The following is a 23,762-nucleotide window of genomic DNA, read 5'->3' as shown; positions in this document are numbered from 1 at the left end:
CTTGGGTCCTCTGACTCCAAATAACACATTCTTTCCATTCTGAATCACATGGGGAATTGTGTTGTTAAGATATTTTAGTTGTGTCTGACTCTTCATGACCCCATTTGGATTTTTCCTGGCAAAGATTCAGGAGTAGTTTGCCATTTCTTTTTCCAGTTCATTTTATGGATGAAGAACTGAGGAAAACCAGGTTAAGTGACTTGCCCAAGGTTACCCAGCTATTTAAGTGTCTGAAGCCAGATTTGAACTCAGGCAGATGAACCTTCCTGACTCCAAGCTTGGCACTCCAATGTGCCACCCAGCAGCCCATTACAAGAAGATATCAACAGATAATTCTGGCTTGGCATGAAAAAAATGGATAGTATTTGTACCTAATAATCTTGATAATTTGATTTGGAGTGTGATAAAGTTATTTTCTCTAGTCTTTTTTTTAAATCATCATCTGGCAATTGATAGATATTTGAATAAATCCTGGCAAATCTTACTTTTAAGTTGTTGGTACACCTATTCTTAGTATTCCCAGATTTCATCAGGTAGCAATGTTTCCATTTACTTGATTTCACTAGTAATATATGCAAATTCAGATTCTTACTGACACTTTGAGGAATCTGCAACTTTTTCAGTATGTATATTCCTTCTACTAAAGCATTTCCTTCATGTACAGTCTTTTTCCATGAGATCCTACTAGGCTAAATTAAAAAAAAAAATTAATCTCTTACTTTGTGACAGAAATTGTGCTAATTGCTAGGAAATAAGGAAGTTTAGGAGAGGGATAGATTTGAGGGAAAAGATAATGTTCAATTTGAGATGCCTGTGGAACACTTAAGTGGAGATGTCCAACCAGCAACTGGTGATGAAACCTGGAGGTCAGGAGAGAGAAGAAAGCTACACATCTCTATTTTGGAGTCATATACATTGAAACAGTGGGGGGGGGTTGTTATTTTTTTAGAACACCTCCTTTTCAAACTGATCTCCCTGACTTTCTTCAGTTCCCATCTAAAGCTATATTTTCTTTCAGAAACTTTCACCTATTCCTCTCAATTTCAATCCTTCCTTCTGTTAATTATTTTCTTTATCTTGTATAAAGCTGGCTTTGGTTATATTTGTTTGCATGTTGTCTCCCCATTCAATTGTAAGCTCCTAAAGGATAGAAACTGGCTTTTGCCTCTTTCTGTAGCGTCATCACTTAGCATAGTGCTTGGCATATAGTAGACACTTAATACATGTTTATTGATTATAAAAAATACAATAATAGAAATACAACACCTGGGACCCAGATCAACCTACTTCATCTTCTCCTGGCCATCTTGGATAGAAGGATATTAGTGTAATCCAGTCTTTGTTTCCCTATCCCTTAAATATCCAGGAAAAGTACTACATCCAACTGTCTGGGATGCCATTGCTAGAAGACAGGGTGGATAGAGTATTAGGCCTAGAATCAAGGAGACATATCTTCAAATATGGCCTTGGGCATTTACTAGTTGTATGACCCTGGGCCGGTCTCTTAATCTCTGTATTCCATAGTTTCCTCATGTATAAAATGGAGGATAGTAATAACATCTACCTCAAAGACTTGTTTCAAGGATAATATATGTAGTGCTTAGCATAGTGTCTGGCACATGGTAGGCACTTCATAAATTGCTGTTTCTTTCCTTTCTTCCTTCCTGTCTTCCATCTTTCTCTCTTTACAATTCACTGAAAAAATCAAGAATTAGCTACAGCACTCCCATCAGGGTATCATGGTTGGAGTAAGGTCTACCCAAAGTGAGGAAAGGCACAACTATATAAAATCCCAAGCCAGAATTAAATACAAAATTCAATTTTCAGAAACCTGAATCACCACCAATATGCTACAGTTCTCATATTGAGAAGCCACCTGGTCCACCTAACTCAAGAATGCTTTGAATTTTAAGACCTGGAAGACACTCTTCCTTGACATGGGAGGGAACAGATGGGAGTGTGGTCTCTAAGAGCCACTGTGAAAGCCTACACTAAATCAAGGCCCTATGCGTACCAGTGGGGACAGCGAAAAGTCCAAACAGGAATTCATAGTGGGAAGATGGAGAAGTAGGGTGTGAAGCTTTCTCCCCTCCTAATACTTCACACAAACAACCAAAAATAAATCCATTGAATCAAAGCTAAAAGCAACAAAAACAGACAGAAATTGAGAGAAAAGCCAAATAGTTTAGGAAACCTAGGGAGACTTTCCTGGCCTCCAGCCCACCCACCTCTGACTCTGGGGACAGGAAAAGAGCAACCAGTTGAATCAAAAGGGTAACCCCCCTGGGGACAGGATTAGAAAGCTCACTTTGTTTACCTGCAGCACAGAGGATACCACTGGAATCCTCAGGCTGAGGGCCCTGGGAATAGTGGGGTTTGCTGAAACTTTGCCTCTGGAGACCCCACTGGCCCACAGTTGAGGATTGAAGGAGTTGATACCTCAAAGTCTATGGGTGCTAGGCCCTGAGGGCAAGAGCTCAGGCTTTGCTGCTAGCAAACAAAGACCTTTGAAGAGAGATGGAATAAGAGAGGGATTGGGGAGGGGAGCACCTATCAAGATGTGAGGAGATAGAGAAGGACTCTTAGAACAATATAAGGAAGGGATTTTTAGAAGAGAATTCTTTGAGAAGTAGGAAGGCATAGTTGTGAGGCTAAGGAAGGGATTTTTGGAAAGAAGGATAGAATAAGGGCAAGGGAGACAATTGACAAATGGTCAAGGAACATGAATAGACAGTTTTCAGATGAGGAAATCCAAAGGATCAATAAGCACATGAAAAAAAAGTGTTCTAAATCCCTCCTGATTAGAGAAATGCAAATCAAAACAACTCTGAGGTACCACCTTATACCTAGTAGATTGGCCCATATGACAGTAGAGGAAAGTAATGAATGCTGGAGGGGATGTGGCAAAGTTGGGACATTAATGCATTGCTAGTGGAGATGTGAATTGATCCTACCATTCTGGAGGGTAATTTGGAACTATGCCCAAAGGGCAATAAAAGACTGTCTGCCCTTTGATCCAGCCATAGCACTGCTGGGTTTGTACCCCAAAGAGATAATAAGGAAAAAGACTTGTACAAGAATATTCATAGCTGCGCTCTTTGTGGTGGCCAAATATTGGAAAATGAGGGGATGCCCTTCAATTGGGGAATGGCTGAACAAATTGTGGTATATATTGGTGATGGAATACTATTGTGCTGAAAGGAATAATGAACTGGAGGAATTCCATGTGAACTGGAACAACCTCCAGGAATTGAAGCAGAGTGAAAGGAGCAGAACCAGGAGAACATTGTACACAGAGACTGATATATACTGTGGCACAATCTAATGTAATGGACTTCTCTACTGGCAGCAATGCAATGACCCAAGACAATCTAGAGGAATTTATGAGAAAGAACCCTATCCACATCCAGAGAAAGAACTGTGGGAGCAGAAATGCGGAAGAAAAACATATGATCCGTCACATAGTTCGATGGGGATATTATTAGGGTTTTGATGTTAAAAGATATACTACAAATATGAATAGCATTGAAATAGGTTTTGAACAATGATACAAGTATAACCCAGTGAATCTACTTGTCAGATTCAGTAGGGGGAAGGTGAAAGTGTGTGTGTGTGTGTGTGTGTGTGTGTGTGTGTGTGTGTGTGTGTGTGTGTGTGTGTAAATCATGAATCACCTAACCATGGGAAAATATTCTAAAAAAATAAAAAAAATTTTAAAGGACAAAGGAAAAACATTGGGAAAGGTGAACCACTTCAGAACTAGGATGGCAAGGGGAAAGGATAAGGGAAGATTTATTGGAAGGGTTGTGAATTGGAAAGGTATTGGTCAAAGGAAGCTGGACATCTGAGGAGGGATATGGTGAAAAAGAAGGAAGAGGAGTACAAATAGTGAAGAGCCACAGCCAGAAACTATGACAATGGGTGTAATGGGAAGAATTCACATAGGGGAAGAAAATGAATAGCAGAAAGGATCAAAAATCACAACCCAACAATGTGTTGTTTACAGGAGAAACACTGAAAGTGGGGTTGGAGGAGAATATGCTTTTCCTCAGCTGATCCAGAAAAAGGAGGGGTAGCAGTCATGATGTCTAACAGAGTTGGGGCTAAAATAGATATAATTGGAAGGGATGAACAGGATGTTATAAACATCTTGACTCTGCCTCCTTTAAAGGTGCAAAGATGTGAATTTAGACTTGATATATAGGGAAAACTTCTTAGCAAATAGAACTATGTAAAAATGGAATGGGTTTTCTCAGAGAGTAAAAACTTCATCACTGGAGGTCTTCATGGGACATGAATCTTGGAAGGACATTGCTGGTAATGCTTTGAAGCCACAGTTACATTCAGTAGAGGTTGGAGAAATCGGAGTAGTAAGCATTTTCAAAATTGTAGTGCTTTCAATTAATTTAAACTGCTTGCTATTACATAGATATTCTCTGACTAATGTTATATGCCTAATATGGCTTTTGGGGGATTTTTAAAGGAGAAGACACATGCAGTAGGGGGGCTGCATATGATAGCCCTCTTCAAATATTTGGTAGGTTGTTGTTTTTTTTTTTTTGAGGGGGGAAGAGTATACCTGTACTTCGTGGAACCAGAGGGCAAATCTAGGAACATTATGTGGAAGATGCCAAAAGGCAGATCTATATTCTACTTAAGGAAAAGTTCCCATCACTTAGAACTTCCCCAAAGTGTTACTAGATTGCTTCAGAAAGTTGGGAGGTTTGCTGGCACTGGAGGGCAAATGAAGGCTGTGAGATCACTCACTACTTAATGATGTGATAGAGTGGATTCATATTCAAGTATCAGTTGGATCCAGTGGCCTCTGAGATCCCTTCCATCTTTGTGGTTCTGTGATTCAATAGAATTTCTGTAGTACTTTTATATTCTTTATACTATTTACTTTTTGTATGCATTTCATTTCCTTCATTAAAATACTGTGGGCTCATGGGACTTTGTACTGGAGACATAGTACCTGGAAAAGCATTGTTTCCATAGAAAGACCTCAATGAATTTTAAGTCCTTTTGTTATTGATGCCATTATCTTTTCTCATACATTTGTAAATAGCAGCCCTATGGAAATAGGATGAATGTCTAATGCAAAATGGTTAATAAACTCCTACTTAAGGTGAAAGTGTTAAAAAACAAACAAACTTAGATAACACAGTAAAAGATAAAAGGGCCCAGATTTGGGTTTCCAGCCCCATTGACCCATAGTCAATGTCCTAACACTTTTCTTTTATCTTTTAGGTCTTCTTTCTTTTATTTCCCACTAAATGTTCTCAATTCCCAAACCCTAACTTAAGGAACTCAGCCAAGTTACTTGGTCTCCCTGGCTCCATTAAGTTGCTAGAGAGATCTTCCTAAAGTTTAGGTTTGACCATGTTACTACACCCTGCTCCCACAACTCAAACTCCTATTGTTCCCTGTTTCTTCTAGGATTAAGTATAAAATCATCTGTTGGGTTTTAAACCCCTTTGTAACCTGTCCCCCTCCTACCTTTTCAGTCTTTTTATACTTTACTCCCTCCATCACTCTTATCCAGGAACACTGGTGTGCCTACTATTCCTCACACACCTCACTGCATCTTCCAAATTCGTGACTTTTTACTGACTGTTCTCTATGCTTAGAGTACTCTCCATCCTCATCTCTGCCTCCTAACTTTCTTAATGTCTCTTCTTAAATCCCCCTAGGGCCCTTTCTGAAGGACTCTTACTGTAAATGTCTTCCCTCTGAGATTGCCTCCTCTTTGCCCATTACATCTTGTTTATACATAGTTGTTTCTATAGTTTCCCCCATTAAAAGTTGAACTCCTTGAAGGAAGGAACTGTTTGTCTTTCTTTGTATCTTCGAGTAATAGCATTTAGCTATCTAGTTTAGCATTATCTAGTACTTAGCAGTCACTTAATAAATATTAGTTGACTTGACGCAAGTAGGGTTTAATAACTTACCAAAATTGAATCTTCAGATACCTGCCTCCTTTCACTTCCAACATTTCCAGGGGCCCTAGGATTTTAATATACAGAGATTCCTCTTCCTAGTCCTAGATTCTTTATATTCTCAACAATACTATATCTTTTAGAGTTTATTTATAAGGGAAAGAAAACATGCAAATTTAAAATAATGTTATAGGATAATTCAAACTACAAATATAGATAATAAAAAGCATTTCTGTAGCCCTTTAAAGATTTGAAAAGCAAATGTATCATTTTATCCTCATAATAACCATGGGACATAGGTGCTATTATTATCCTAATTTTACAAATGGGGAAACTGAGGCAATCTGAAATTAAAGGATTTGCCTAATGCAACAAAGATGGGATGTCTAAGGCCATTTCAAACTCAGGCTTTTCTGACTCTGGGTGAAGCATTCCATCCACCCTAATACCTAGCTTCCAGTGTGAAGGTAAAAAATCTACCGAATTCTATATTAGGCAGTTCTCTTCTTCCTAAAGTAGTCTGTTTGAATAATTAACCTATGCTTTCATCCCATACGTACCATTGTCCCTTTAAATCTTGCCCTCATTCCTGGCTCAAGGAAAGAAAACACTTCCCAATTTGGCTCACAGAAATTCCTAACCTAAGGAGCTCATCATTCTCTAATGTTTGCTCCAAATTTGGAGGTCCATCCATCCATTCATTTAATAGATATTTAGTAAAAGCACTGCATGCCAGCAAGCACTATAGAAAGAACTGGAGAAAAAAAGATGGACAATTCAACAAATACTTTAATTTAAAAAGTATCAAGAACCTACTATGACCAGTTAACTGTGACATAGTAACTTATCTTTACATTTATAGTATGAGAAGCAGCAGATAGATAGTGTGCTGAACTTGGAGTTGGGAAGATCTTAGTTCAAATCTTGCCTCCAAAACCTACTACTCCTGACGTGCCACTTAACTTCTCTAAGCCTCAGTTTCCTCATTTTTAATATGATAATACTTTTAATACTTGATAATCTCTAAGGTCCCTTTTAACTCTAAATATATCATTCTATAATGAGTCTCTGCCTTCAAAGGTGTTACAAAGGAAGATAAGATAGGAAAAGAAATCATAAAATGTTTAACAAATGAAATGCTCTTGAAGCCATATTTTAAATGTTTTAAATATTAATGTATTAATGACCACTCAAGATTCCTAACTAGCTAGCAGGCACCCTCAACAGTAGGGACAGATGGCATATAAAGCAAGAGGAACAAGTAAGCAGACATGCACCTAGGTAGGAAAGCTGAGCAAGCCAAAAAAGTCTTACTTCCTGTTGAGCAGACTGATGTTTACCCCTTCTTATATCATCACAGAACCCCTCCTCAGGGCATCTAAAATATTTTTGATTGAAAAACAGGTGCACAGGAAGTGAAATCAGAAACCAAAACTCTTTCAACACAAGATGGGAGGCATTATAGGGACAACAAGAGACTCACTGTAAAACTGCCCCAATGAGCTCATGAATCCAAACATGGTAGCTGCCTACCTGAATTCATAACTAACAGTTCTCACCCACAGCCAAAGAGGTCTCTACCCTCCCTCTAAAAGATCTAGACCAAAAAAAGAGGGAGAGACTGTTTTGTAGTTTTAAAATCAAGTTGATTTTGGGGAGGGGGCAAAGTGCTAAAGAGAAAATTATTTCTCAAAAATAAAATCCCAATTCAATATTAATTTTCCACATGTTAAATGCACAGAAAAGCTGAGGAAAGAAAAATTACTTTTAGTTGGGAGAATAAGAAAGTGAGAGAACCTGCAGCAAACTTTGGTTAAGGACTCACAGATGACCATTTCCAGAGATAAGGCCATCAGAACTCATTTAGAAGAATGTACATCTCAGTTTCTAGATTTTCATATGGCTTTTTTGTTGTTGAGCCATTTCAATTGTGTCCAACAATATGTGACCCCATTTAGAGTTTTCTTAGCAAGGATACTTGGCATGATTTGCCATTTCCTTCTTCAACTCATTTTACAGATGAGGAATTGAGGCAAACAAGTTTAAGTTACTTGCCCAGGGACATACAACTATTAAGTGTCTGAGGCCAGAATTGAACTGAGAAAGATGAGTATTCCTGATATCAAGACTTTATCCACTGTGTCACCTAGCTACCCTCTTATAGTTTCAGAGGACTTTAAATATCATCTAGTCCAACCTTTTATCTCAGGTCAATCCAATCCCTCCAGTCCAACCTCTCCATCTCCCTTGAACCTCCTCCTCTACTCAAAGAAATGAAAGAAAAGGAATTATTTCACATAATTACTTCTCATCCTGTTCCCCTGCCCCCCTTTCTCATTTATGTAGCTTATACTTGAGGACCATTAAGAATGAATGCAATTCTCTGAGGTCCCTTTCAGCTCTAATATCCTTTGATCCTACCTTCCAATTATAAGTGTTTGTTCTAAGAGTGTATGATTGTTTGGAGTTTCCTAAAGTATAAATATTAGCTGGTGATGATAATGCTTAGAAAAAGAAAAGGCAATGATTATGCTATAAAATTTTTTTTAGTGCTTGAGGATTTATACCAAGGTCAAAGGAAATCTATTCCTCTGTAGGCATTCATTTAAAGCCATTTTCACATAATCCAAATTGTCCTCCAGAATGGTTGAACCAATTCACAATTCCACCAGCAGTGCATTAGTGTCCCAATTTTGAACTCAGGTCTTCTTGACACCGAGTCTAGCACTCAGTCTATACTATCTGGCTGCCTTAGTTTACTATAATTGCAGCAGCTGTAACCATTTCTAGGAACAAAAAAAGTAGCTATGCTCACTATTTACTCTATAAATATTTGCTAATTGCAAATAGAATAATTGCATGCTTGATTTTGCCTTTTAAACTGACTAAGAAGAATGAAAAGAAGCTGTTGTTGCTATTGTGTGGATACACATAATTAGTGGTACGGGCCATTAAACAGACCTAAGCATTTTTTACAGTTGCTTGCTGATGCTAAAATGTTTGCAAACAGATTCTAATGGCTGATGCTTTTAAATAACTTTCCTGTTTCTCTCCTTTGGCTTAGAAGTGGGTGTTGTCCATGAACTAATCTTTCATAGTGCTCCATTTGATGTATTTATTCACTTAATTTTGTCACAGGACTTCAGAGATAGTATTTGATTTCTGTTTCCAAGAGGCAGAGTCTTGGAAGTGGGTACAACATAATGGTTCTTAGCAGCCCAGGAATTATCAACAAATATTGAGTAAAAATCCTTTCAAAGTCTGCTTTCAATATGAACTCTGTTATTTGGCATGGTTTTTAAAGTAAAGTCATGCTCTGACTAATCCAAAATATTAGTGTAGCAAATTACTATAATGATCACAAGGAATGCCAACCTTTTTTTTTAAAAAAAGAAAACAATTAAACATTTGCTACAAGTAATCTGATCATAACTTTAAATATTTCATAAATGATTCAGAATTCCCTTAGGGTTCTGGCAGTGTCTTTGTGTAATCCTTATGAATATCTGTAAAAATTCTGGCTGACTAACATAATCTATTATATTATGATTAACTGATTTCACTTTGCCTACTTTCTCTCATTTATACAGAACAATAAGAACTTTATGTGTGCTACAAATGCAAAAACCAAAATCCTTAATATCGTCACTGTCAGACAGCATTCAGGGGACCTCAGCTTTAGAAAGTACCTATGAGACCATTTCAATCAATTGGTACCTGAACAGAAATTTCCTTGACCATGTCCCCAACAAGTAGTCATTCAACAACCACTTGAATCTCTCCTTTGAAGAGAAAGCCACTGCCTTCACAAGCATACCCACTTTAGGATAGTTTAGTACCTGGTAAATAGTAAGCACTTAATAAATGTTCTCTTCCTTTCTTCCTTTTCTTCCTTTTCGTCCTTCCTTCCTTCCTTCCTTCCTTCCTTCCTTCCTTTCTTCCTTCCTTCCTTCCTTCCTTTCTTGCTTTCTCTTTCTTTCTTTCTTTCTTTCTTTCTTTCTTTCTTTCTTTCTTTCTTTCTTTCTTTCTTTCTTTCTTTCTTTCTTTCTTTCTTTCTTGTGTTCAATTGTGTTCAATCCTGGATTATTGAAAGCATTGTCAAATGGAATACAAGCTCTAACAGGTCCTACTATAAATACTAGCTTGTTGATTATCACATAAGAACCAGTTTAGCAAAGGTTGGAGGAAGAAAAAAACATCACCAAGTGATTGTTTTGTTGTTGTTTAATCACAGAAACTAATGGAACTATTTATTGAACTGCAAGGGTGTGTTTAGATGCTTTATGACTCAGTGGAAAGAGCTGAAGATACTTAGGAAATCTAAGATGTTTTGAAGGACTAAATTATTAATTGATCAATCAATTAATCAATAAACATTTATTAAGCACCTATTATTTACCACAAATAAACACTGGGAATAAATATGAAAAAAGATAGTTCTTATCCTCAAGGAATTTACAATCTAATGGAGGAAGACAATTCATAAGGAAACTGAAAAGAAAAGGTGATGGCTGGATAAAATACTGAGCAGTGGCATAGAGGAGTAGTCAATCAGAGAAGTCCTTAAGTAATACAGTAGGTTAGAAATAAGGAGAAATGTCTGAGCTAGACTTTTTTCTTAAAAGGAGTTTTGGAGTTCATAGGCTTATCCTCAAATCAGAGAGGCAGAGGATGATGAAGAGGTGGAATGCCAAGCAATACTGCAGCCAAACTCAAATAGAAAGGGGGGTGGGAACTAAACCATACATAATTATCCTTTCAGACTACATATTGACTTAGAAAATCACATTATCACTCTTTGCTATAATATATATGTATATCTATATCTATTTTTTTACTAATTATGTTAAGTATTTTTCCAATGACATCTTAATTTAGTTCCAGCTTCACTGGGGGAGGGGCGGTGTTGGGGACAGAAATAAGCCCTAAGTTTGACACCTCTGCTCTAAAATTTATATGTAAGTACAGATATGTGTGTTTGTGTGCATGTATATGTTATATTTATATAGAGTTAATAATAATAACTGACATTTATAGAGATGTACTGTGTGACAGGCCCTAATGCTAAGCACTGTATAATTATTACTTCATTTAAATTTCACAATAATAATGCTAGATAGGTGCTATTTTATTTTGGAAGGTCCTCATTTTATAGATAAGAAAACTAAGGCAAAAAGCATATGACTTGCCCAGGATCACATAGCTAGTTAAGTTTGGCTGAATTTAAACTCAGGTCTTCCTCACTCCAGGCTCTATTTACTATACCACCTAATTGCACATAAAAAATGAGTCCCTGATTTCAAGGAGTCTATAATCTGAGTGGGGTTAGATAAATCATACACAAAGAAAAAGTTAAAACAACATGCGTTAAATAATAGAGTAAGAGAATAAAACAAGAGGTAGGTACTAGAGTGAAGTACCCCCAAAGAACTCCGAGTTCAGAGGAGAGAGTATTTTGGATTGGTATAGTGCATGAAAGATCCATGGAAGACACAGGATTTCAGAGTTTTATGCTGTAACCTTTAGAGTATATGAAGAAATTATGGGATAGTTTCTAATTTAAAGCTTAAAATCTATTGGGAAGATAAAACAATTAAAGAACAATATAGGGCTTGTAAAAATTAAAATAAATATCTTATACTCCAAGTATTATTTTAATAGTATTTATTAAAAATCAACTTAGAGCAAAGGGAAAAGTAAAACCAGAGAAAAAAACCCAGCTGCTCCTAGCTCCACACTGCTCTAGCCAGAGAGAGAGAGCTTCTGGGAGAGAGCTCATAGCCTCATCAAAACTGAAACTAAAAACCCCAATCAATATCATGACACAGGAAAAGGAAAAGGGGATTGTGGGAAATGTAGTCTCTAGGGTTCAAGATTCTAAATCAATACAGGTGCAACTAGGTAGCTCAGTAGATTGAGACCCAGGTCTAGAGATTCAAATTCAGGTCAAATCTGGTCTCTGACATGTCCTAGCTGTGTGACCCCGGGCAATTCATTTAATACCCATTGCCTAGCCCTTACTTCTCCTTCTACCTTGGAACTATTATAAACAATATTAACTCTGAGATGGGATATAAGGACTTTAAAAAAAGAATATAAAACAGTGCCAAATAGAGTGGTACAACCTATAAGTGAAAATGGAAAGGGACACTGGCCTAAGATCGAATAAAGGAAATAAAACTTTAAAGCTTGGAAAGGATGTAATAGAAAAAAAGTTGGAAGTGGAAGATGTCCATGGCAGTTCACAGCACCAGCAATGAGAGGGAGCTAGAATAAGCATGACTAGTACAGGACAGGGCAGAGAACAGTTTGACTGGAAAGAAGCATTGGGGAACAATGAGAAATAAGATTGGAAAGGTAGGTTGGACAGCAATCAACAGTTTTTGAGCATAGATGACAAAAATAGTGTTTTAGGAAAATCAATCTTGTGATGGTACACAGTAGCTTGATTAGGAAGGGAGATGGGAATCAAACAATGTAATTAAGAAAATATTGCCAAAGTATAGGAATGAAATATGAGTTTGTACTACAGTAATGGCAGTAGGAATGAAAAGTTCATTTCAAAGGAAGACTAAATAGGACTTGGAATTGGATTACATATCAATAGAAAAGGAGAGATAAAGGTAAAAAAAATGAAGACAAAGTTGTTTTTTTACCTGAGTCACTGAGAAAATGGTGATAACATTAACAGAAATAGGAAAGTCAAGAAAAGAAAAGAGGAGGTAGGCAAAGTCATTAAATAACCAACAACTTTTGAAGAGACAACTTATAGATTATAAAAAAGATGAGTAAAACTTAAAAATTAAAATAAAAAGCTTCATATCTTCAGTAGTTCAGATGAGATTTAAAGTGTGATATGTTGGCATATAGTATATGAGATTAATTCCCAGAGTTATGGGTATTCATGAATGATAAGTCTTCATGTTAAGAATTTGGATGATATCTTAGTTTCCATGTTTTCAATGGCCTTAGTAAGGAAGGCCAATATAGGTCAGAAATGGCAGATTAAATATTTTTTCATTTTTTGAAATTCAGAAAAAAACTTTAAAATGTAAAACTTTTCCAGGACATTCAACACACCAGAGGAACAATAAACTTTTAACTAGAAAGGAATGTTCTCTGCTTCATAATAAACTTCATTTATTTTTTTCTTTACCTAACCCAGACATTCCCTAAAAGGACATTATTGGCCTACTCCTTTTTTTTTGATTGCCTAACATTATAGTTCTAGAAAACAGAAATGAATCAAAAAGTTAGATGTACAGACTCTAATCTGAAACCTTGTGAAATTCTTCACAGGAGCCTTTGTATGTACAGTATGTACATACATACTGTGACAGTATGTACAGTATGTACATACATACATTTCACTCTGTGAAAATGAAAACCAAAACCATTATCCGAGACATTATCTGAAATCAGTTGTATTTTTAGTTCACCTCGATAACTATCCTTGGCTCATAGAAAGGTTATGTCTATAGCAAGCCACACATCACATATTTTAGAAATGCCAAGATAATTCTCTTAACTTTTTCACTTTTCAAAGAAACATCCCACAGTTTCTGGAAGACTGCTTTAATGTCACCAGACCACAGAATTTTGTCTTGCTTATAGGAATCTAGGAACTAAAACTTAATGAAACTTTATCTCTTGCAACTTTTTTCTTCTCTCCAGAGTATGAATTCCAGGCAAAGCTGGACTGGCACAATAGAGTGGAGTAAAATCCTTCACACTCCTGAAACCCAGGGAACTAGTATGCTATAGACTTCTGGACTTGCAGATTTGAGGATACACAGAGCATTGAAATGAACAGGATTTAGAAGAGAGATTTGAAAGATTGAGATGAACGCAATTTCCTCTGCCTTAAATAGGACTATTTTAAAAATAGTCCTTTTTTTTTTTTCTCTAGGGAAGCAAATGTTGAATACCCTTTTCTGTTCGTTGCTTTCCTTTTGTTTCTTTCTATCCTTCCTACTATTTCCTTGATCCCTTAGCAACGGAAACAGAGCAGACGGTTTGACTTGCCTGTTCTGCATCAGTCTTTACTCTACCTCAATGCAAATAGATACTCACACACATCTCCTGAAATTTCAGAAGGGCTTAGCAGTCCACAACCCCCAACACACACACACACACACACACACACACACACACACACACACACACACACACACTGATTTTTTTTTTCTTACTTAATGTTCTCTTCACTTAGTCGTACTTAAAAACTTTTTTGGCAATTTGAAAAGTCAGTCTAGTGTATTAAGTAGAGGAGTTGATGCCATAATAATAAATTTGATAAGGTTATAAAATTTAGAAGTTCTTTCCTACTAGTATTAATATATATATGTGTGTGTGTGTGTGTGTGTGTTTGTAGGTAACATATATATATATGTAGTCATTTAGTATATATATCTATATCTATATCTATATCAATGACCTAAATTCTGCCATTATTCATAGGAAAAAGAAGTAACCATAATATTGTATAAGACAAAGATGATTGATTTATGGTTAGAACAACATTTTGTACTCCATGTAGTAATAGGATCATAGCATTAAGAGATTCAGATTTAGAAGGGATCTTTGAGATCATTCAGCCCAATCCTCTCATTTTGTGAATGAGAAAATTTAGGTCCAGAGAGTAAGTTGCCCTAAGTTAGATAAGTAGTAAATATAGAACTAGAATTTTAATACAGGTTTTGTAATTCTTAAGTTCAGAACTCTGCACTCAACATGCTGCCTCTACAGAATTGAATTTAAGATTCTTAAAAGTGAATGAAGAAAAAAAAAACACTTATTAAGCCCTTATTGTGTCAGACACTATGCTAAACTCTGGGGTATAAAGACAAGCAAGCAAGACAGGCATTACCCTCAAGGAGCATTTTAATAGGGGAAGATGGTATGTAGGGGCAACTAGAGTTGGAAATAAATGGAATAGCTAAGGATGCCCAAGGTAGCTTTATTTGTAAAGCTGTGTGGATGAAAAGTTGTGTGGTGACCTCATTGCAGGAAAGATAAGGTGAAAAATAATCTCAATCCCAGGACACCAGTGCCACAAATCCCACTTCCTTGGAGCAGATGAAGAGAATCACAGTCTAGCTGGTATGGTTGGAGGTTGTCTAGGAAATGATAAGAAATTCTTTGACATAAGGCTTTATTGAATATATGTGTACATATATAAAAGTAAAGAGCTGATTATTTTATTGATTCATCCATTAATTTATTTTTCCATTCATCTAATGGGCACTTTAGAGAGCATATAATATACACAGTACTTACTAAAAGTTATAGAAGATTTTTTTAAAAGATGTCAAAATAATTTTTGGTTGGGAAAACAAAATAAAAATAAATAGAGACCATGAATTTGAAAGAAATTTCTACAGATTGCATATATGTGTGTGTGTGTGTCTACATGCATATATGTACTAATGAATACATTTTTACATTGTGTTAAAGATTCACTTCTGTAATGAAAAAATGCCAGCTGATAAGAACATCAACAAACTGAACATATTGCATATGCAGCACCAAAAAAAAAATGGAAGGAACATTGGACTTGGAGTCAGAAGACCTATATTTATATCCTGGTTCTGCCCCATACTTGGTATGTGATACTAAATCTTTCATCTAACCTAATCAGTTTTCTCATCTATAAAATGAGGTGAGAGGATTAGATTAGTTTGCCTTTAAGGTCCTTTCTAAATCTATTTCTATAATCTATGGTTTTAGTTCAAATAACTTGATTCTAGATATTTAAAACAATGAAATTAATTTCTACTTTAATAATCAAACAACATTTGTCTTAAAAGTTTTAGAACCAACAGTTTAGTTTGACTTTTTTAATGTTCCAAATAAAACTTTTCTCTATAATTGAATGGGCTCCCTTTGCTTTTTTTTTTTTTAAACAGATGGGCAGTTTCATGTATAAATAAGCCATTTCCCATGAAAGAATTTGTTAATATCTTCTAAGATCTCTTCCAACTGAAAGGTATGCTTCTATTATTCTACATATTTATACTTGAGTCTCTCACCTATTTCATATAATAGCTTGTAATGATTATTCTTGGTGATGGTATTTGATGGTCTGGAGGAGCTAGAGGAAGCTACAATTTTGAGCAGGTGAGGTGTTGAAAGGGAGAAGTCTTGATGAAGTGACGCCAACTTTTCTCTAACACACACTCTTCCTAGACTGATATAAAGGGTGGAACTCCGGAATATGTGGTTCCCCTGAGATAAATAGGTGATGAGGAGTTGAAGGTGTGACAGAGAGTGGCACTAAAGAAAAGTGCCAGGTTGAAGAGTGTGTGGATTTGATCTCCTCATGGGGGAGGGGCCCCAGGAGGATGGAATCTTGAGGAAGAGAAAGTTCCCTTCTGAAGAGCAGTTGGTCTCAGTTTGGAGAAGTTGGAGAGAGAAAGTTGAATAAGCGGTTTTCTCCTGAGGGTTACCCACTTTTTCTTGCTTGTGACTGGAAATCTTTCCCCCCAACATTTCCCAATTGAAAAAAGACTATTGAAGAGAAACCTGAGAAAGGCATTTTGAATCTGTCAGACTTGACCTCAGCTCCTGTTGCCCTGGGTCTGAACTGTGGCCAAGGGGCCAAAGGCAGGGTCACCCAACCGGACTATCTCTCAGCAGGCTCAGGCTGCCAAAGCCTGAGTTCCTCCCAAACTCAAGGAGGGAGGGAAAAGGGTTTAAAATAGATAGAGACAGGGACCCCCTTTTCCCCCTTTCCTTTCTCATTCTTCCCCTGCCAGTTATTCCTTTGTATTACCCTGATAGAGTTGACATTACAGTAATTATTTTTCCCCCAAGCTGTGAATTGTGTGAGTGAACAGATCAAGGGGAGAGACATCTTCCTAAGAAGAAACCCTTTGTTCTCCAGTAGTGGAGGGGGAACAAGAGGGACAAGAGCAAATCTGGGAGAGCAGCCATAGATAAGGAGGGAAGGCAGAAGGGGGAAAATCTTCAAACCCCCTCTCCTCTGAGCCAACCCTAAACATCAGCTATCCTCTCCTAAATCCTGTTCCCTTTATCATCCTCAAATAATTTCTCCATTACAAAGGGAAGTCTCCCCTGTCGGTTGATGAAAGATGGACCCCCAAATTCATGTGCACTAACCGGTCAGGAAGATAAGCCGCCTGCCTGAAGTCTGCTGACTCAGCAGGGGTGGGGTCTCAATCAGCCCTAGTAATGGCTGTTCACTACTTCAGTGCGTAGCTCCCCCAAAGCTCCTTTGAATAATTCTCTTTCAAATATCTGACTGTGAATTGAGTGGTTTAATAGATAATGGATATTAGGAAAGTGAGGAGTTGGTTTGAAGATATCGGGGTCCCTATTTTTCTAAGTCCCAAGATGTTGTTAGTTCTGGTCGTTGCAAAGAGAGTCCAGAATTTCACCTCCCCTTCCTGCTATCTCTCACACTAAATTTAATACTAGAAGGGCCGTGGAATAAGCAGAGCAGATGCAATAGGCTGAGAAAGGGTTTAGCTCTCTGATCGAGAGTCCGAAACCCTTGGGTCGGAAGAGACCTGACACTTGATAGATGTTATCCGAGATACTATGATGTAGGAACACTCTTCAGGAGAAGTCCTGGGGCTAGTCACTTGGAAATCCTTCACTAAGGCTCTTGGCAAATCTCTAGTAAGGTAAGATGCTTCGCTCACCTTAAGATCCTAACTCCAAAAACCCAGAGTTCCTCTCAGCTGGGTCCTTTCTTCTCTCCCATGATCCTCTGCTATCAACTGTTATTGCCCGTCAAGCATCTCTTCTTCCATGTTCCATCTTTTCCTTTGCAACCTGCTCTTACAATCTCTGGCCATCAGTTTAGCTCCTCTCTTTCTGCATGGCCTCAAAAGTACATAGAGTCCATGGAAAGAGTGGACTCAAACAGAGTATAATTGAAATGAGGCACATGAAGATATATATGATAAAGGGTTAACATGAAGCTCCTGGTACCGAATGGCCTAGAAGCCCTTTCTCTCTTTGGAAATTACTCATATAGATTCAGTTAGATTTAAGATTTCTGCTTGTTGAATCACTCAGCTGAGTACCCAGGATCTTTTTCTATTGCTAGAGGCAGCTAGTATAGTACATATACTGCTTTACTTGGATTCAAGATCTAAATTTGAATCCTGTTTCAGAACTGTATCAGTTCTGTGAACCCAAGAAATCACTTAAGCTCTGTCAGTTTCAATTTACAATTAATGATAGGACCTCTTAGTATATAAAGGACTTTTTAAATCTTTTTTTAAACATTATTTTTATTTGGTCAATTTCAAACATTATTCCTTGGATATAAAAATCAATTTCTTTTCCTCCCTGCCCTCCAACCACCCCTCCCAAAGCCGATTCCATTGAGTATCACATAGGTCCTTGATCGAAACCTTTCTGCTCCTTTCCCTCTGCATCACTTCCTGGATGTTGTTCCAGTCTCCATGGAATTCCTCCACTTTGTTATTCCTTTGAGTACAGTAGTATTCCATCACCAACATATACCACAATTTGTTCAGCCATTCCCCAATTGAAGGGCATCCCCTCATTTTCCAGATTTTTGCCACCACAAAGAGCGCAGCTATGAACATTCTTGTACAGCTCTTTTTCCTTATTATCTCTTTGGGGTACAAACTGAGCAGTGCTATGGCTGGATCAAAGGGCAGACATTCTTTTAGCACCCTTTGGGCATAATTCCAAATTGCCCTCCAGAATGGTTGGATCAATTCACAACTCCACCAGCAATGAATTAATGTCCCGACTTTGTCACATCCCCTCCAGCATTCATTACTTTCCTTTGCTGTCATGTTAGCCAATCTGCTAGGTGTGAGGTGATACCTTGAGTTGTTTTGATTTGCATTTCTCTTATTATAAGAGATTTAGAACACTTTTTCATGTACTTATTAATAGTCTTGATTTCTTTAACTGAAAACTGCCTATTTGTGTCCTTTGCCCATTTATCAATCGGAGAATGGCTTGGTTTTTTTGTACAATTGATTTAGCTCTTTATAAATTTGAGTAATTAAACCTTTGTCAGAGGTTTTTGTTATGAAGATTGTTTCCCAGTTTGATATTTCCCTTCTGATTTTGGTTACATTGGTTTTGTTTGTACAAAACCTTTTTAATTTGATGTAGTCAAAATTATTTATTTTACATTTTGTGATTCTTTCTAAGACTTGCTTGGTTTTAAAATCTTTCCCTTCCCAATGTATACTATTCTGTTTTCACATAATTTACTTATTGTTTCCTTCTTTACGTTCAAGTCATTCATCTATTGTGTTTATCTTGGTGTAGGATGTGAGGTGTAGATCCAAACCTAATCTCTCCCACATTCTCATCCAATTTCCAAGCAGTTTTTATCAAATAGTCTGTTTTTGTCCCCAAAGCTGGGATCTTTGGGCTTGTCATAGACTGTCGTGCTGAGGTCACTTATCCCAAGTCTATTCCACTGATCCTCCTTTCTGTCTCTTAGCCAGTACCAAGTTGTTTTGATGACCACTGCTTTATAAAATAGTTTGAGATCTCGGACTGCAAGGACACCTTCCTTTGATTTTTTTTTTCATGATTTCCCTGGATATCCTTGATCCTTTTTTCTTCCAAATGAACTTTGTTATGGTTTTTTTCTAATCCAGTAAAAAAGTTTTTTGGAAGTTTAATGGGCATGGCACTAAATAGAGAAGTTTGGGTAGGATGGTCATTGTTATTATGTTACCTTGACCTACCCATGAGCAAATAATGTTTTTCGAATTGCTCAAATCTAGTTTTAGTTGTATGAAAAGTGTTTTGTAGTTGTGTTCATATAGTTCCTGTGTTTGTCTTGGCAGATAGATTCCTAAGTATTTTATGTTGTCTAAGGTGATTTTGAATGGAATTTCTCTTTCTAATACCTGCTGCTGAGATGTATTGGAGATACATAGAAATGCTGATGAATTATGCGGGTTTATATTGTATCCTGCAACTTTGCTAAAGTTGTTGATTATTTCCACTAGCTTTTTAGTTGATTTTCTAGGATTCTTTAAGTAGACCATCATGTCACCCACAAAGAGTGGTAACTTGATCTCCTCATTGCCAATTTTAATACCTTCAATTTCTTTTTCTTCTCTAATTGCTACTGCTAGTGTTTCTAGTACAATGTCAAATAATAGAGGTGATAGTGGGCATCCTTGTTTCACTCCTGATCTTATTGGGAATGCATCTAGTTTATCCCCATTGCAGATGATGTTGGCTGATAGTTTTAGATAGATACTGTTTATTATTTTTAGGAAAGAGCCTTTTATTCCTATTCTTTCTAGGGTTTTCAATGGGAATGAGTGTTGTATTTTGTCAAAGGCTTTTTCTGTATCTATTGAGATAATCATGTGATTTTTGTTGCTTTGCTTGTGGATATGGTCAATTATATGGATGGTTTTCCTGATATTGAACCATATTTGCATTCCTGGTATAAATCCCACCTGATCATGGTGAATAACCCTCGTGATGACTTGCAGGAGTCTTTTTGCTAGTATCCTGTTGGATTTTTGCATCTATGTTCATTAAGGAGCTTGGTCTGTAGTTTTCTTTCTCTGTTTTTGGCCTGCCTGGCTTTGGGATCAGTACCATATTTGTGTCATAAAATGAATTTGGTAGAATCCCCTCTTTGCTTATTATGTCAAATAGTTTGTATAGTATTTGGATTAGCTGTTCTTTGAATGTTTGATAGAATTCACTTGTGAATCCATCAGGCCATGGGGATTTTTTCTTGGGTAGTTCTTTGATGGCCTCTTCAAATTCTTTCTCTGATAGTGGATTATTTAAGAATTCTATTTCTTCTTCTGTTAATATAGGCAATTTATGTTTTTGTAAATATTCATCCATATCACCTAGATTGGCACATTTATTGCCATATAATTGGGCAAAATAGTTTTTTATGATTGCCTTAATTTCCTCTTCATTGGAAGTGAGTTCTCCCTTTCCATCCATGATACTGTTAATTTGGTTTTCTTCTTTCCTCTTTTTTATTAGCTTGACCAATACTTTGTCTATTTTGTTTTTTCAAAATACCAGCTTCTAGTCTTATTTATTAGTTCAATAGTTCTCTCAGTTTTGATTTTATTAATTTCTCCCTCAATTTTTAGGATCTCTAATTTGGTTTTCTTCTGGGGCTTTTTAATTTGTTCGCTTTCGAGTTTTTTGATTTGCATGTCCAATTCATTGGCCTCTGCCCTACCTAATTTGTTAATATATGAACTCAAGGATATAAATTATCCCTTGGGTACTTCTTTGGCTACATCCCACAGAGTCTGAAAGGATGTCTCATCATCGTCATTTTCTTCAATGAAATTATTAATTATTTCTATGATTTGTTCTCTAACTAGCCGATTTTGGAGAATCATATTTAATTTCCAATAAATTTTTGATTTGGCTCTCTATATACCCTTACTGATCATTATTTTTATTACCTTATGATCTGAAAAGGTTGCATTTATTATTTCTGCTTTTCTGCAGTTGTATGCCATGTTTTTATGACCCAGTATTTGGTCAATCTTTGTGAATGAGGCATATGCTGCTGAAAAGGTGTTTTTCCTATTGTCCCTATTTATTTTTCTCCATATATCTATTAACTCTAATTTTTCTAAGATTTCATTCATCTCTTTTACCTCATTTATTTTTTGATTTATCTAAATTTAATAGTGGTAGTTTCAGGTCTCCCACTAGTATAGTTGTACTATCTTTCAATTCTACTACTTTTTCCATTAGAAATTTGGGTGCTATACCATTTGGTGCATACTTGTTGACTAGTGATATTTCCTCATTATCTACACTCCCTTTTATCAGGATGTATTTACCTTCCCTATCCCTTTTAATCAGGTCTATTTTTACTTTGGCTTTCTCAGATATCATGATTGCAACTCCTGCCTTCTTTCTGTCAGTTGAGGCCCGATAGGTCTTACTCCACCCTTTAATTCTGATCTTGTATCTACTCATGTCATGTGTGTTTCTTGTAGACAACATATGGTAGGATTCTGGATTCTAATCCACTCTCCTATTCTTCTACGTTTTATGGGTGAGTTCATCCCATTCACATTCAAAGTTATGTTTGTCACTTTTGAATTCCCTAGCATTTTGATATCCTCTACTTCTTTCCTTCCTTATTTTGCTATATCCTTTTAACCCAGTGGTTTACTTTTAGTCAATCCCCCTATTCCCCTCCCTTGATATGCTTCCCTTTCTGGCCCCTCCCTTTTTGTTCCCTTCTTGATTTTTTAGGGTCTGTTAAGTTCCCTCCCCCCTCTGCTTCTCTCCCTTTTTTTGAACTTCCTTCCTTCTTCCCCCTTCATTTTCCCTTTTTCCTTAACCTGTAGGATAAGATAGACTTCAAAATCCCAATGGATCTAGATGCTCTTCCTTCTCAGAATTGATTTCACTGAGAGTAATGTTTGACTATTACCTATTAGCACTCTCTCCCTCTCCCTCTTATAAGAGTATTCTTCCCCTCCCCTTCCCATATGTATCTTTGGGTACCAAAGATTATTCTATTTATTTTATTTCTTCAAGTATCTCTTGGTGCCATCTTCGATTCCCCCTTCCCTTTTTATTATTATTTTTTGCATATCATCTTATAGCCCTTAATGCCCCAATCTCTTCCTGTGAATGATTCTTCTAATTACTATAATAGTGAATATCATTTTTGAGAGTTACAAATAACATTTTCCCCTATATTAATAAATATAATTTGATCTAATTGTAGCCCTTAAAGAAGAGAGTTTGAATAAAAAAAACATTTTTTCCTTTTCCTTTTTTTCATATTTTACTTTTCATGTTTCTCTTGATTTTTGTGTTTGGATATCAAACTTTCCACTTAGTTCTGGTCTTTTCCTTACAAGTACTTGGAAATCTTCCATTTTGTTGAATGCCCATACTTTCCCCTGGAAGTATATAGTCAATTTTGATGTATAGGTGATCCTTGGTTGAAGGCCCAGTTCTCTTGCTTTTTTGAATATCATGTTCCAGGCCTTGTAGTCCTTTAGTGTGGAAGCTTCCAGGGCTTGTGCGATCCTGATTGGCGCTCCTTGGTATCTGAATCGTCTCTTTTTTGGCTTCTTGTGGAATTTTCTCCTTAGCTTGAAATCTCTGGAATTTGGCAATTATATTTCTGGAAGTTGTCTTTTGAGGATTTAGTTTAGAGGGTATTCTATGAACTCTTTCAATGTCTATTTTCCCCCTTGTTCATGAACATCAGGGCAGCTTTCTTGAATGATATCTTGTAGTATGGTGTCAAGGTTTCTTTTTATTTCTGGATTTTCAGGTAGACCAATGATTCTCGTTTTGTCTCTCCTTCCTTTGTTTTCCTGATCTGTCATCTTGTCAGTGAGATATTTTATGTTTTCTTCTATTTTGTCAGTCTTTTGACTTTGCTTCATTAAATCTTGCTGTTTTGCAAGATCATTGGTTTCCAGTTGCTCAATTCTGGTCCTTCAAGCCTGTTTTTCTGTTATAATCTTTCGGTTTTCTGCTTTAACCTTTTGATATTCAACTATGATCTCTTCATTTTTTTGAACCATTTCCCACTTCTGTAACCAGAAGGCTTCCATCTTTTTGATAAGCTCCAATTGAAATTCTTCCGGGGCTTGTGGACAATTTCTGTTTTGTTTTGTTTTGTTTTGTTTGTTTTTTTTTAAAGAAAGTTTTGCCTTTGTTTGAATTTCGTCCAGTATTTCCTCTGTAGCCTGGGGTTTTTTCCTCCATAAAAACTTTCGAGGGTTACTGGTCTTTTTTTTTGGGGGGGGGGGGAGGATATTGAGGCTCCTGTGCATAATTCACCATTTTCATGGATGCTTTTCCTTCCCTCTT

General features: G+C 36.7%; 1 protein-coding gene across 4 annotated transcripts in view; it reads right to left on the bottom strand.

Annotated features, from left to right (window-relative positions):
- ZC2HC1A (zinc finger C2HC-type containing 1A) overlaps positions 1-23,762 on the bottom strand; it is a 131,801-nt gene that overhangs the window by 74,136 nt on the left and 33,903 nt on the right. The window lies entirely within an intron of this gene.

This window comes from Monodelphis domestica, chromosome 3 (genome assembly GCF_027887165.1).
Source record: "Monodelphis domestica isolate mMonDom1 chromosome 3, mMonDom1.pri, whole genome shotgun sequence".
In the NCBI taxonomy this organism is placed as follows: Eukaryota; Metazoa; Chordata; class Mammalia; order Didelphimorphia; family Didelphidae; genus Monodelphis; species Monodelphis domestica.
The sequence above is the reverse complement of the archived record's forward strand: the minus strand, read 5'-3'. Positions and strand labels throughout refer to the sequence as shown.